Consider the following 14,636-nt stretch of genomic DNA (forward strand, 5'->3'; position numbering starts at 1 on the left):
TTTCTGAGAACTGCTGCCCCTCCTGGTCTCTGCTGCCTTTGAAGTACACACACACACAGACACACACACACACAGACACACACACACACACACACACACACACACACACACACACGCGATAGGCTTTTGATTACCATCCAGCCTGCTTCTCTTACCCCAAAGATAAGCTAGACCCTAATTCCTTTTCCCTAGCAGCGTGGCTGAGGCTGGGGTTTTCATTTGGAGGTGCTGCCGCTCTTATCAAGGTGTGAAAATAGTTCTCCAAAGTCGCTTAGGCGGACACAAATCCCTGGGGAATCTTGAGCTTTGAAAAAATGCACCTCGCTGCTGGTTGTTGGTTTCCTCGTGGGAAAGGGGGCTGGCCTGGGAAAACTGTCAGGAATAGCACGTTTCTGGCTCAGAACAAAACCCCACCACGAGTCTCCATTCTTTTGAAGACTAAAAATAAATTCGGAATTAATCACAACAGAAAAGGAACAGTCTCTTCAATGACTATAATTATTAGGCTCATCCGAGTCCCAACTTTTTTGCTTACTAATTACACGGCTGGGACAAGTGACTTCACCTCCCAGAAACTCCATTTCCTCATCTGCAGACGGCGGGAGTGGGAAATGGGGTGGGTGGTGATACCTGTTTCGGAAAATCATGGGAAGGATTGGCTCACAGGAGGCCATCTGGTGAATGTTTTCGGTCAAGTGTCCATCTCTAGCAAGTGTGCCCTGGGCTGGGTTCAGACTGGAAGAGACTTTACCCAAATTTGGGATTTGAGAAGGCAGAGAGTGGTGTGTGGAAACTTCTAGGCTTGGTGTCATAAGCAGGTGGAATTCATACTTATTTACTCTCTAGACTAATAAAAATTCCTTCCAGAACAACCTTGGGGAGGAAACAGAGCACAGGTTTACATTCCTCCTGACTTCCCCGGCAGGATTTCCCAGTCAGGCAAATGCTCTCCTGTGGTCACCTGGAGGTCAGAGCCTGGGAAGCGTGAACTACTCTGTGAGGACCCTGGGTGCAGCCTGGAAATGGCGCAGGACTCAAGCTGCTTCCTGAGAACCTTGTAGCAAACTGCCCTTCAGACCTGCCCATACCAGCATCTTGAGTGACAGCTAAGAAATGAAAGGGTGCATGACAGGGGTCCTCTCTGGGTATTCAAAGTGATAAGAATGGTACAGGAATATCCAGCTACTTCAGGAATCCAGAATTCAACAAGAACTGAGCAAAATGGAATTTTGAACAAACAAGGCAAGAAATGCATGTACCATGTTAATTGTAGAAGGCGGGCTGCTTCAGCGGGGGTGGGGGTGGGGTGTCATTATTCTAGTCTCTCCTTTTTTATAAGTTTGAAAAGTCCCATAATAAAAAAGGAGGTACAGTCCCCGAGCCTCTTCCATATACCTAACTCTTAGGAAAGTCCTTCAGAATCTCAGTGAGAGCGTATTCACACCGTTTCCAAACAATTCTAACAAACTAATTTTCCTTCGCTAGTTTTTCAGTCCATAGTATATGGGACAAGTATCTCGGCAGCGGGAGGAAGTGCCAGGTGACAGCTGACACTGGCGGGGAGAGGGATCTGGGAGAATCACTAAAAAAGGCTCAAGAAAATAAAGAGTGCCTTAGCCCAGAGGTGTTTCTAAGACGTTGGTGACGGATGTTCATTAACACACGGGGCAGCACAGACAGCGGGGGGGCGGGGGGGGGGGCCAGAGCTGAGTAAGCAGATCCCGAACTAAGCTTGAAAAGCAAGTGATGGGGATGGTAGCCCAGGCTCTGCTCTTCTAGCCAGAGCCTCAGTTTCCTCATCTGTGTCTGCCTTATCCCGCAGGAAAAAAGGCGTCTGCCTTATCCTACAGTCCCGTCGGAAAAACCAAAGTAGGAAATGCATTGAAAGGTGGCTGCTGAACTATAAAACACTCTCCAATATGAAGTTTTGTAAGAGTGACAATGACCCTGAGCCCTTCCACTTCCAAGGTCAAGGCACTGTGTACTACTTTCCGGAATGATCTTTACCTTAGCCCATTTCGGCTGCTATAACGGAATACCCTAGACTGGGTGGCTTATAATCAGAAATGTATTTCTCGCAGTGCTGGAGGCCAAGGTCCAAGATCAAGGCGTCAGAAGATGCAGTGTCTGGTGAGGGACCCGCTTCTTTGTTCATAGACGGCTGTCTTCTCACTGTGTCCTCACAGGGCAGAAGGGACAAGGCACCTCTGTGGGGTCTTTCTGGTAAGTGCATTAATCCCATTCATGAGGGCTCCATCCTCATGACCTACTCATCTCCCAAAGGCCCCACCTCCTAACACCATCACACTAGGGGTAGGTTTCAACATATGAATTTTGGGAGGGCACGTTCAATCTATGGCAACCTTCATCCACAGTGCTTAAACTATCTCAAGTTATTTCAAGTGTTTGCAAGTAAAAGGGACAGGGTTTTTCTTTAAACTGAAGTATAGTTGATTTACAATGTTTCAGGTGATTCAAATTTTCAGATTCTTTTCCATTATAGGTTATTAGAAGATATCGAATATAGTTCCCTGTGCTATACGGTAAATCTTTGTTGTTTATGTTTTATATAGTAGTGTGTATCTGTTTTTTTTTTTTTCTGTGGTACGCGGGCCTCTCACTGCTGTGGCCTCTCCCGTTGCGGAGCACAGGCTCCGGACGCGCAGGCTCAGCGGCCATGGCTCACGGGCCCAGCCGCTCCGTGGCATTTGGGATCTTCCCGGACTGGGGCACGAACCCGTGTCCCCTGCATCGGCAGGCAGACTCTCAACCACTGCGCCACCAGGGAAGCTCCAGTAGTGTGTATCTGTTAATCCCATGTTCCTGATTATTCCCTCCCTCTCCCCTTTCCCCTTTGGTAACCATAAGTTTGTTTTCTATGTCTGAGAGTCTGTTTCTGTTTTGTAAATAAGTTCACTGGCATTATCTTTTTAGATTCCACAGATAAGTGATATCATATGGTATTTGTCTTTTTCTGTTTAACTTACTTCACTTAGTATGATAATCTCTAGGTCCATCCATGTTGCTGCAAAATGGCACTATTTCATTCTTTTTGTGGCTGAGTAGTATTCCATTGCATATGTGTACCACATCTTCTTATCCATTCATCCGTTGATGAATGGTTGCTTCCATGTCTTGGCTACTGTCAATAGTGCTGCTGTGAATATTGTGGTGCATGTATCTTTTCAAATTAGAGTTTTTGTCTTTTCCGAGTATACACCCAGAAGTGGGATTGCTGGATCATATGGTAACTCTTTTTAGTTTCTTGAGGAACGTCCACACTGTTTTCCATAGTAGCTATACCAATTTACATTCCCACCAACAGTGTAGGAGGGTTTGAAAAAAGGGACAGTTTTGATTCCAAGCCTCTGGAAGCAGTTGTCTCCTAGTGAGTTGGTATTAGATTGAACTACACAGAAACAACAATGCCAGATCATCTTTGGTCTATACAAATAGCAATCTTAACTTCACAGTTGCAGTGCCACATCCCCCAGCCAGACCTACCCCCAAGAGGCAATGTGAGGCCCACGGAAGTCTCCAATCCATCCCGTTCCTCCCACATTCCTTGTTGACCCTCCACTCTACAAAGTTGTGCCTGATGTTATGCTGGATTCATGATATGAAATGCCAACAGTTCTCTGGAATCACTGGGAACTTGTGACAAATTCCAATACCTGGGATTAACTATGGAGACTTTCATCATTGAGGTCTGGGGTGTGTGCATGCTTAAGTTCCCTGGTGGTTCGCATGCACAGACCTGGCTGAGACCCTGGGCTTAGTGCAAGGCTTCCCACCCTCTGCTGTATATTAGATTCACCTGGAGATCTAAACTCTCCTGATGGCCAGGCTGCACTCCATACCCTTTAAGCCAGTATCTGGGAACCGGGCATCAGCATTTTGTAAAGATCTCCAGGGGATGCCAATGGGCGGCTAAGTTTGGGAACCACTGGCACAGTGAATGATGGGCTTTGCTGACCTTTATTTGCAGATGCAGGAGTCACCTGCATCCCAGCACTGACCATATCGTCAGGGAGTGAAGACAGCGCAGGGAGGACAGAGACCTGGCTACGTGGGGCTCCGGTTAGGGCCTGGGTCAAGCTTACCTGTTCACCTAGTGCTGCACTCGCTGGCTTTGTCACCTGGCTCTATGCCTCTTGAGATGGGATACCCGCTAAGCCTTGCTGCCTCCGCCCCTTCTATTTCCCCGGGCAGCTCGCCTTCTGATGCCCACAGTGACAGACACATTTGGGAGCTGCTTCCCCTGCCTGGGAGTGCAGCCCAGGACCCGCCAGGGAGCGTGTTGCCATGGCGATCATGGCATACTGCTCCCTAGCCCCTTCTGCCACTGTAAAAGCCCTGTGAAAAATTAGAATTCACAGGGCTTTTCAGGCTGCCTGGACTTCTCCACAGGAAGGGGATGTGGGAGATTTTTTGCCCTCTGTGCTTTGGGAAGATGGGGCAATGAGGGAGGGGACAGCAGCCTCAAAACAAAACCCCAGGTTTCCTGGTCTCTTGGGATATATGAACACATCTACTTTCTTAGAGCAAGGGTTGTCAACCGTAACCGCTGCCAGGATGTTTGTCAAGAGGAAAACGAGTGGGGATGTAGGAAGCAGAAAGAGCCATTTCTTCAGGTGGAGGAGGAGGGCAGAGATGGATGGAGGGCGAGGAGGGGGGGCATGGGGGCTGCATCGAAGGGGGATCCGTAGAGAGAAAACCGCAGCTGAAGAAAGAGGATGAGACTGAAGGGCTGCATGGAGCAGTGGTGGGTAACCTGGTGAAGAAACCAGGGAATTTAGCCAGGAAGAAGAGATGGATTGGAGAAGAGAAGACTGATAAGGAAGTGTGCGCTAGTTACCTACTGTTCTGGACCAATTCCTGCAAAACGTAGCATCTTAAAACAATGATAGGGGCTTCCCTGGTGGCGCAGTGGTTGGGAGTCCGCCTGCCGATGCAGGGGACGCGGGTTCGTGCCCTGGTCCGGGAAGATCCCACATGCCGCGGAGTGGTTGGGCCCGTGAGCCATGACCGCTGAGCCTGCGCGTCTGGAGCCTGTGCTCCACAACGGGAGAGGCCACAACAGTGAGAGGCCCGTGTACCATAAAAAAAATCCAAAAAAACCCAAAAAACAATGATAAATATCTATTACCTCACAGTTTCTGTGGGTCAGGAATTCAGAAGCAGCTGAGCTGGGTGCTTCTAGCTTGGGGTCGCTCATGAGGCTGCAGTCAAGATACTAGCAGGGGAAATTCCCTGACGGTCCAGTGGTTAAGACTTGGGCTTTCACTGCCGTGGACCTAAGTTCAATCACTGGTCGGGGAGCTAAGATCCCACAAGCTGTGTGGTGTGGCAAAAAAAAAAAAGCTACTAGCAGGGGCTGCATCATCTGAAGGCCTGACTGAGGCTGGAGGACTAACTTCCAAGATGACTCACTCATGTGGTTGACGAGCGGGTGGTGGCCGTTGGCAGGAGGCCTCCGTTCTCAACACATGGAGCCTCTCCAAAGGGCTGCTTGAGTGTCTTCGTGACGTGGCAGCTGGCTTCCCCCAGAGAGAGTGATCCAAGAGCCAGTAAGAGAGAGCCGCAGTAATATTTGTGACCTAGCTTCAGAAGTTATTCATCTTATTTCTACACTATCTTATTGGTTACACAGCCCTACGTGGGGCTGGGAGGGATTATACAAGGGCGTGAATACCAGGAGGGGAGCCTCACCGGAGGCCCTCTTGGAGGCTGGCTACAACAAGGAGAAAATCCTTTCTGAGTCATGGGACTATCGAGTATATTGTGCAACTTAATCCCTGCACAAGGACACCAGGCATACGGGACAAGTGGGGATTGCAATCCAGGCTGAACCCTGATGGGCTGGCCATGCCCCAGCCTGAGCAGGCAGGTATGCCTTTTTGCAATGTGCCTCTCTAGGAGAGGTACATGCACTATTCCTACAAAGGTATAGCTTGTGCCCCAGTCTCAATTTATCAGGACACTTTTAATTGTAAATAACAGAAAATCCAACAACAACAACAACAACAAAAAAGAAGAATGTATGGTATTGATTTCTATAAATGAAGGATGCAGGGATATGAAGCTTCAGGCACGGCTGGATCCAGGGTCTCAAACAGCGTCCTGACCTCTCTGTATCTTAACTCTGCTTTCTTTTGATTTGATGTAACTCTGTCAACTTTATTCTTTATTCTCATCATGGCAGCCAGCATCTCCAGTCTTACTGACTCTCAGGTTCAGCCTAGGTATGGAGATTCTCCAAGTATTTGAAATAGAACTTCTGACCCTGACTCTCTTTGACCTCTGCCTTGAACATTCGCTGGGGGCAAGCAGATGGGACTCGCTGGTTGGCTTAATCTGTAATATATGGCCACCCCTAGAAACTAAGGGGGCAGGCTCAGCTCCATCCAGCAATTTCAAAGAAGTCTTCCCAAGAGGAGGTGCTGGATGCTGGTGCCAGAAAAAGGAGGGATAATGCCGGGAAGGTAAAAATCACAGTGGTCTTCCATAGCTCCAAGGCAGCATTTGACTGAATCAGGAAGGAGAGTGTTCCTCCTGGAGCCTTGGGGTGATGCCAATGATCAGAAGATGGGCCAGATTAGTGCTGAGATATGGCCGTAAAGGAGGAAACATGTGACTGCTCCCTTAGGTGAGGTCAGAGGCCTTGACTTCCCTTAGGCTTGGCTGGTGGAACCCTGGATGATAGGCTTGTGATCTAAACTACAGACCTTTTAGAATTAAAAAGGAGAATTTTATTTTCAGATTACTTTTCCCAACAGTAGCATATAAACTGAAAGAGAGAATCTATCCACTTATCAGCTTTTCCATCAAACACATTTGAATTGCTTCCTCCTCGCCATGACAACTTGTGATGAAACAATGCTTTAAAAAAACTGGGGAAATATAGGTGCAAATCCAGGACTGGCCCGGTTTAGAATTTAACTGTCAGTACCCACTGCTTCTCCATCCATATCTACTCCCAGGCATGAGCTAGATGAGCCCGACTCTCTTTCTGGAGTTGGAGACCTCCCCAGATACGCCCATGTGGGCAGTTCCAACTTTGGTGATGAAATTGTCCTGCTCTGTCTGTTCCCCTGCTTGAGTCATGGGAAACTTCCATAATCGACATATTCTTCTCCAGTTGGGGACCTTATCAATTCTACCACCTTACCATCCCTCAGCGTTAAAAATCCTTGCCCCTTCCCTTGCGCAGCAATTCCTGGTTCACTACGTATCCCTCTGTCCCGAGGCAGAGAAGAGAGAGCAACACATGGAGACCGGCAATTCCGGTTCGAGCTGGAGAAACAAGATTCCTGGTAGCTAGATGCTGCCATCAGATCCAGCCTCCTGCTGGCACACTCTATCGCTCTCTCCTTTAAGGGTCCTTATCTATATGTTAGTAACTCTACCAAGGATGATTTAAGATTCTGCTAAATTCTGCATTTTAAAACCTGACTCTGCGAAAATTTGCTGGAGAAATGGCTTCTATTTTTAAAGGGGCTGATTCTTTCTTTTTTCTGATTATTTTCAAGTGAAATTTGAATTTAACGGAGCAGTTTTGAAAGCCCAGCTGCACCGTGAATCCTCCCTAAGCTGTGCAGAACTGGGTCAGTGTTTCATAAGTGAGAGGCACTTCTACTGGTGGTCTGGTGATTTAACAGATAATTGTAGGGGGCATGGGATGAGCATTTAAAATGATGTTAAACTGAAAATTTTATGAGTATCAAACTTAGGATTTCATGAAATTTTTTTCTAGCACGAGGTGAAAGTAGAAAGCTATATTATTAGCTCAGAATTTATTTGAAGACAAATGTTAGTAAACAATTACACTATTGGTGTGCAGACTTGGCAAAAGTCATGAAGGTGACTCTATTCATTTCCCATGGCTGCTGTAACAAACTACTACAAGCTCGGTGGCTTACAAGAACATACATTTTTTTCTCTCACGGTAGTGGAGGCCAGAAGTTTGAAATCAGTCTCCCTGGCCTGGTCCAGTTTCACGGCCTCCAAAGGCTGTAGGGGAGAATCTGTTCCTTGCCTCTCCCACCATCTCTGGTGGCTGTGGACATTCCCTGGCTTTTGGCCACATCACTCCAATCTCTGCCCCTCTGGTCACATTGCCTGTTCCTCTTCTGTGTGTAGCAAATGCTCCCTCTGCCCCTCCTTTTATAAGGATGCATGTGATGGCGTTTAGGGCCCACCTGGATAATCCAGGATAATCTCCCCATCTCAAGATCCTGAATTTAGGATAAACAACAAGGTCCTGCCGTATAGCACAGGGAACTCGATTCAATATCCTATAATAAAACATAATGGAAAAGAATCTATGTACATGTATAACTGAATCACTTTACTGTACACCAGAAACGAACACAACATTGTAAATCAACTCTACTTCAATTTAAAAAATATCTTGAATTTCATCACATCTACAAAGCCTTTTGGGAATTCCCTGGCCGTCCAGTGGTTAGGACTCAGTGCTTTCACTGCGGAGACTTGACCCCTGGTCAGGGAATGAAGATCTCACAAGCCACGAGGCTCAGCCAAACAAAAAACAAACAAAAAGTCTTCTTTCCCCCCCCCCCCCCAAACAAGGCAACATATTCACAAGCACCAGGGATCAGGGTGTGGATATCTTTGGGGGGAAGGGGGCTATTATTAAGCCTATCACAGTGGCACAGGAATTTGGAACAGAGCAAGTTAAGAAATGAGGCTTCCTGCCTGCAGAATTCATACACCCACCTGCGGGTCTGCACCTGCTGCAATGGATGTTGCCCTCTGTTCCCATCTCCCTCTCACTAAGGACACTGGAGGAGAGGGATGTACAGGGGGAAGGACAGTCTCCAGGCTCCTGTTGCCTTTGGAGAAGAGACACTTGTGGGGGCAACCCTGGACCCATTCATTCCCCACAGCCTGTGATTCTTGGACAGATTCCCTGGTGCACACCTCGGCAACAGCTACCCTGAAAAATAGGACTTTAAAATTTCCCAGGTTCCAATGAGTGTGGTTTTGCTCCATACAGATCCCTACCTTGGGGCCCCCTCTCAGACTTGCACTGTATTTATTTAAATTGCTTTTGAAATGTTAATCACCGAATGTTAATAACACAGTAATTATTCTTGATTTTCCTTATGCGGTCCATTTATTAACGGGAACTGATACTATTCATGATTTCACAAGGAAGCATGAGCTCTAGAAGCAGGCTAACGGGCTTGGCTTGTGAAATTAACGAAGACATCTTCTTATTGCGTAATCAGTAAATTCGACACGGGATGATGGCGTTTAAGGGAAAGGTGTGGGAACAGCTTCTCGCGAGATCTGATTAGTGCGTTCACAGCGAGAGCTTGCTCTTGGGAGCCTTTCTGGAAGGAGGGTTTATCAACTGAACTCCCGTAATTCAGCAAGTTGAGTGAAAGTGTGCAAGCGAGGCAAGTGGGAGGGACAGTCTCTGTCTCCATCAGCTTTGATCCCATCCGGCCTGCTCCCCACTCACATGCCCCCGCCGCCCTCCGGGCATCTGCATCTGCGCGGGCCTGTAACTGCTCTGACTCCAGTGACACCAGCAAGTGACGTCTCCTTTGGCCAAGCAGACAAGAGCTGACCAGAGGAGCCAGGGAGCTCCGGGACAGAGGCCTGACGGTCTGCAGCTGGCGAGAAGGAAGCCAGACCAGTGTTAGGCATTAGCTCTTCCTCAGAGCAAAGACTGAGAACCTTGCCAGGGAAGAAGCTTGTTCTAAACCCCCAAAGGTGAGAGGCCTGAAGATGACCTTTCTTTCTTTTTTTTTTTTTTTCCTGGCAGCGCCCCACGGCTTATGGGATCTCAGTTCCCCTACCAGGGATTGAACCCTGGCCATGGCAGTGAAAGCCCGGAATCCTAACCACTAGGCCACCAGGGAACTCCCCTGATGACCTTTCTTTGACCTTGACCTTCTTGGGGCTTACCAGGTGAGTGAGAGATGCTGGCGCTGGACACCCCGCGTTTTCCTGCTCAGCTCCTGGGGCTCCCAGCGATCCTGATTCAAATCCCAGGGTGGGGTCTTTTCCCTACACAGGGTCCTTTTAAATGAAAGACGTGCTGTTCAGGAAGATAGGAGGGCCCTGAGGGCTTTGGTCAAACACAGAGCAGACCTCCTCAGGCAAAGAGGATGAAGTGGTACAGAGGCTGGGGTCCTAGCTTACAGGGAGACAAAGTTCTGATCCCAGCTGGTTAGAGACACGTGGGGAGGGACATCTTGCTGGATTTATTCACAGGACCTTTCACTAGTGACCAATAGTTAGAAGCAATAAAGATAGGCCTCAAACGATAAAATTTTAAAAAAGAAGCTTGAACATTATATACATATTTACATATAATTAATGGGGATTGATCTCATTATAAATTATGCAGGAAGCATATAGAATTTTTTTTTTACCTGAAGTATAGTTGATTTACACTGTTGTGTTAATTTCCGCTGCACAGCAAAGTGATTCAGCTATGCATATATATACTACCTTTTTTTTTTTTTTTTGGCCTAGCTGCATGTGGGATCTTTGTTCCCTGACCAGGGATCGAACCCATGCCCCCTGCGTTGGAAGTGTGTTGTCTTAACCACTGGACCACCAGGGAAGTCCCTATACATTCTTTTTCATATTCTTTTCCATTATGGTTTATCACAGGACATTGAATATAGTTCCTTGTGCTATTCATTCTATATATAGTAGTTTGCATCAGCTAATCCCCAACTCCCAATCCATCCCTCCCCCATGCACTCCCCCTTGGCAACCACAATCTGTTCCCTATGTCTGTGAGTCTGTTTCAGTTGCATAGATAGGTTTATTTGTGTAATATTTTAGATTCCACATATAAGTGATATCATATGGTATTTGTCTTTCTCTTTCTGACTTACTTCACTTAGTACGATAATTTCTAAGTCTATCCATGTTGCTGCAAATGGCATGATTCCATTCTTTTTTATGGCTGAGTAGTATTCCATTGTATGTATGTACCACATCTTCTTTATCCATGCATCTGTCGATGGGCATTTAGGTTGCTTCCATGTCGTGGCCGTTGTGAATAGTGCTGCTATGAACATAGGGGTGCATGTATCTTTTTGAATTATAGTTTTGTCCAGATATATGCCCAGGAGTGGGATTGCTGGATCATATGGTAACTCTATTTTTAGTTTTTTAAGGAACCTCCATATGTTTTCCGTAGTGGCTGCCCCAACTTACATTCCCACCAACAGTGTAGGAGGGTTCCCTTTTCTCCACACCCTCTCCAGCATTTGTTATTTGTAGACTTTTTAATGATGGCATTCTGAATGGTGTGAGGTGGTACCTCATTGTAGTTTTGATTTACATTTCTCTAATAATTAGTGATGTTGAGCATCTTTCCATGTGCCCATTGGCCATCTGTATGACTTCTTTGGAGAAATTTCTATTTAGGTCTTCTGCCCATTTTTCAGTTGGGTTTTGTTTTTTGTTGTTGTTATTGAATTGTAGGAGCTGTTTGTATATTCTGGAAATTAAGCCTTTGTTGGTCACATCATTTGCAAATACTTTCTCCCGGTCTGTAGGTTGTCTTTTCATTCTGTTTATTGTTTCCTTTTGCTGTACAAAAGCTTGCAAGTTTAATTAGGTACCATTTGTTTATTTTTGCTTTTATTTCTATTGCTTTGGGAGACTGACTTAAGAAAACATTGGTATGATTTATGTCAGAGAATGTTTTGCCTATGTTCTCATCTAGGAGTTTTATGGTGTCATGTCTTATATTGAAATCTTTAAGCCATTTTGAGTTTTTTTTTTTATATGGTGTGAGGGTGTGTTCTAACTTCAATGATTTACATGCGGCTGTCCAACTTTCCCAACACCACTGGAAGCATATAGAATTTGCCTTATTATTTTTTTGGATAAATGTTCTCCAAACTATCATGTTTATAACAACCAGCATTTAAATAAAATAAATTTATTTTCTGACTTAGAATATTAAAAAAAAATCCCAAGTCCAGTGGGGTGATGAGGTCAGAGACTTTAAAATTCCCTCCAGTCCTAGGAGTCTGAGTCTTTTATGAGTCTCTCATGCCTTCCTCCTGGGCAGAGCTGTGGGGTGGACAGAACCTGGGCTCTGGCATCCGGCAGCCCCAGGTTTGAATCAAATCCCACCACTCACAGCTGTGCGGTCTTGGGTTTGTCACTTCACTGGTCACTTGTCCTTGTCCACAAAAGTGGAGATACCGTGTCCCTTGTGAGGTTGTTGGTAATTACGAGACAGAAGGACATTGGGCCAGGTTCCTGAGTCCTGAGCCAGGTTCCTGAGTCCTGACAAGCGGCCTGCCCCCTGATGTCAGTTCATGAAGCGGCCATTGAGTCCCCCCAGTGTGTTCACTGAAGCTTGTGGCCAATCCCAACTGGGACCTTCCTGTCCCTTCCCTACCCGGCCTCACCCTGCCCCTGACTGGTTTTGCAGGTGGACACTGTCCAGGTGCATCTGGGCACCTAGGGTTGGAGAGGCAGGAATCCAACAAGAAGAGCCAGAAAAATTCCAGTACAGGGAGGGCCCGAGAGAAGTCCCAACAGAGGACAGAACAGACCTGGCCACATGGACCCCAGAGCCATGGAACACTTTGCTTGTTACACCAGTTGCGCCTCCCTTTGGGGACCTCCAGCCAGTGTTTTCTAGTTAGGGTTCCATCAACAGTTTCCTCTGTGGCGGTGGAGACCGGCCAGGTGTGATCTGAGGGGAGGTAGTGGGGAGCCCCCCCTAGTGGCCATCTCCGAGCATGTCAACCAGGGGCCTCTTGAGGCTGTTTGTCATCCCCACCAACCCCTTCTCCATCCCACCTTCTCAGTGCCTTGTCCTTTCTGAGCATGTTTTCCCAACCTGGCCACTGCCTCGCTACACAAGGCAAGAGACCATAAATTAGAGATCCATGGCTCTAATTTGCTTGGCCAGCACAGTGTTGTTGAAACATTTTATTACATGCCAATACTTAAACATCAGATTTGACATAAAAATCCAGATATGTCATTTCTCTTGAAAAATCAGAAGCTCTGGCAGCACTGAGCTTGGGCGTCTGCCTGGCAACAGTGGCGAAGGCAGTTTACAAAACAAGCAAAAATCCCTGCCCTCTCGGAGTTTACGGTCTGGTGGGGGAGGGGAGAGAGAAGGAGCCCTTAACAAAGCCAATTATGATGCATATATAGAGACAGGGGAGGTCAGACCAAGCAGGGCTTATAGGCCACTTAAAGCAGCGGTCCCCAACCTTTTTGCCACCAGGAACCGGTTTCGTGGAAGACAATTCTTCCACAGAAGGTGAGGGGAATGGCTTCGGGATGATTCAACCGCATTACATTTATTGTGCGGTTTATTTCTATGATCATTACATTGTAATATATAACGAAATAATTGTACAACTCCCCATAATGCTGACAGGAGGGGGAGCTCAGGCGGTCGTGCGAGTGACGGGGAGCGGCTCTAAGTGCAGATGAAGCTTCGCTCGCTCGCCCCCTGCTGGGCGCCCTGCTTCCTAACAGGCCACGGACCGGTGCCGGCTTGGGGACCCCTGACTTAAAGGCCAAAGGCTTTCACTCCGGTAGACTGGGAGTCACAAAAGCGTTCCGGGGAGGCTGATGTTACTTTCGACTAGGTCGTTCTGGCTGCTGTGTGGGCTGTAGGGCACAGGAACAGGGGCAGAAGGTCCCGTTAGGGGGCTGCTGTTATCATTCAGGTGGAGGTGACTAGGATGGTGTTAGTCAAGGAGATTGGAAGTGGTTGGTACGGAAGAGAATTAAAACCTCCCGAGTACATACAAAAGCATCTCCCCGCCCCCGTATCTCCTGACCTCTGTTCCCACCCAGGCAGAGGGTCCCTGGTTGCAGCCCCATCAGCTGTGGCCTGAGCCACTACCCACTGGACTGACGGGTTACCCTCCCCCCAAGACTTCACAGGTAGCCCGTGTTGGTACAGTCCCAGGGGGTCACTCACCAGGACCCAGAAGAATACCAGTCTGTACCCCCAACATTTAGAAGACACAGGCAAATGCCAGCCCCCAGTGTGACCAACGGGACAGTGAATTTTGTTAAAGCGACTTCTCTCATTGAGTCCTGATAATGAGGGATCTTCTGGAGAGAGCAGAAAGGTCGTAACAAGCAATACAGCTGCCACCCGTGTGGAAAACTCTGAAACTTCTGAAGTTTTCAGCTATAAGCAGCACAGCTGTCCTGAGGCCGCCATGCTGTGAGGAAGGCCAACGTCCCATAGATGGAGAGGCCCTGAGACTAGTTGAAGAGAGAGGCCCAGCCAGCCCCCAGCTGCTCTGGCCACTGTCTGATTGCAATTGCATGAGACCAAGGCCAGAACCACGCAGCCGAGAACTTCCTGAATTCCTGACTCATAGAAATGACTATCTTTATTTTAAGCCGCTGAATATTGGAGTGGTCTGTTATACAGCAGGAGATCACTAGAATAGCTCTTGACTTCAAGGAACTTAAAATCGAGTTGGAAAAAAGCCAAGAGGTAAGTGAACTTAGCCAAGTTTATTAGACAGTGCCAGCAGTCTGGATGACCAAGGCCCAAACTATAAAGCCCTATCTATGTAAATATAGTAAATATAGCCACCCTCGCAGCCCACATTTTCTCTCCCTCTACCTATCTTACT

The sequence above is a fragment of the Delphinus delphis genome, chromosome 19, assembly GCF_949987515.2.
Source record: "Delphinus delphis chromosome 19, mDelDel1.2, whole genome shotgun sequence".
Classification (NCBI taxonomy): Eukaryota; Metazoa; Chordata; class Mammalia; order Artiodactyla; family Delphinidae; genus Delphinus; species Delphinus delphis.